This window comes from Cyprinus carpio, chromosome A24, assembly GCF_018340385.1.
Source record: "Cyprinus carpio isolate SPL01 chromosome A24, ASM1834038v1, whole genome shotgun sequence".
Classification (NCBI taxonomy): domain Eukaryota; kingdom Metazoa; phylum Chordata; class Actinopteri; order Cypriniformes; family Cyprinidae; genus Cyprinus; species Cyprinus carpio.
In genome coordinates this window covers 20425884-20427106 of record NC_056595.1, presented here as the reverse complement: position 1 = coordinate 20427106, position 1223 = coordinate 20425884, and the positions used below count along the sequence as shown (strand labels likewise).

General features: G+C 33.2%; 1 long non-coding RNA gene across 1 annotated transcript; it reads right to left on the bottom strand.

Moving 5' to 3' along the window:
- Positions 1–366: 366 nt before the first annotated feature.
- LOC122135509 lies at positions 367–1223 on the bottom strand. The gene is made up of 3 exons (XR_006153554.1): positions 1117–1223; positions 921–1034; positions 367–706 (listed from the first exon to the last, which is right to left on the bottom strand). It is a non-coding gene; the product is annotated as an uncharacterized LOC122135509 (long non-coding RNA).

Sequence of the window (1223 nt, the reverse complement as noted above, 5' to 3'; positions counted from 1 at the left end):
TTTTTGAACTATTATAGGATATGCCGTAAAAATATAATGGAAGACAGCTAAAAAAACAACAACAAAAAAACACCTTGATAAGTGCAGTTAATTTTTGTGTATTTCCTATTGAAATATTACATATTAAAGCTTTTGCCAGTGATAGAGGGCGGGGCATTCTCCTTCTATAGAGTGACAGCAGAGAGAAAAGGAAAAGCAGCTTTGGGATTGTTACAGTTTTAAAACGATTTTGAAAGAAAATCTTATGCTCACCTTGGCATCTATTTAATCAAAAATACAGTAAAAACGGTATTATTGTGAAAAACTGTTACAATTTAAAATAACTGTTTTCTATTATAATATATGATGAGTTCAAAAGAAGTGTTTCTTTGAAATAAAAATAATGCAAAAGTCTTTACTGTTACTTCTGATTAATTTAATGCATCCTTGTTTAATAAAATAATTAATTAATTTCAAAACTCTTATAGTCCTGTTCCATGTTCACAGGAAGAGTCTGTCATTTTTAAATGTGTATATCAGTTAAAATTTTATTTTGTCAATTTTGGGGATATTATAAATGGCCTCAAATCTAATATAAAAAGTTGGATATAAAAAAGTATGATCATGTTTCAGTGTTAGTACACAGTACAGTTAGCAGATGAGCGCTGGGTGCACAGGAAGTCACTGGTGATCTCTTTGTATCCTGGAGCTTCAGTAAGTCCACTTCCTGCACACAGACAATAAACCTCAGAAGCTGGTTTTGTCTTTACATTAATGTTGTTTCAATCAGATGCAGCCTGTTGTTTTGTCTTTTGACCTATTTTACCTTCCATTATTAAGTTGTAGAGGTTACAGTAGTTGGTGCTTATTTGGTTGGTCAAAAGTGATATTCCTATATAAAATTAAGTCAAATATAGCCGATTGTTTGTTTAAAGACTTACACGGCAGTTTGTGAAAAATCCATAGGAGACGAGTCTGAAGTTGATGTCATCAACATATTTCTTTACTGGAGTTGTGTGTTTCGCTGATATGAAGTGCACAGATGCAGACTGCAACTACACAAGAGAGAGAAAGTGCAAAATATTAATCTAATTTACATTGATACATAAACACATCTCTTTACGTCAAAGCACACACCTTGTAGAGACATTTCTCTCCTCAAGTGGCACAGGCTCAGAATGTCCTCCACTTTTTAATCTGTGTGACCAGAGCTTCATACACACTCCTGCAAGGGAGACTGAAAT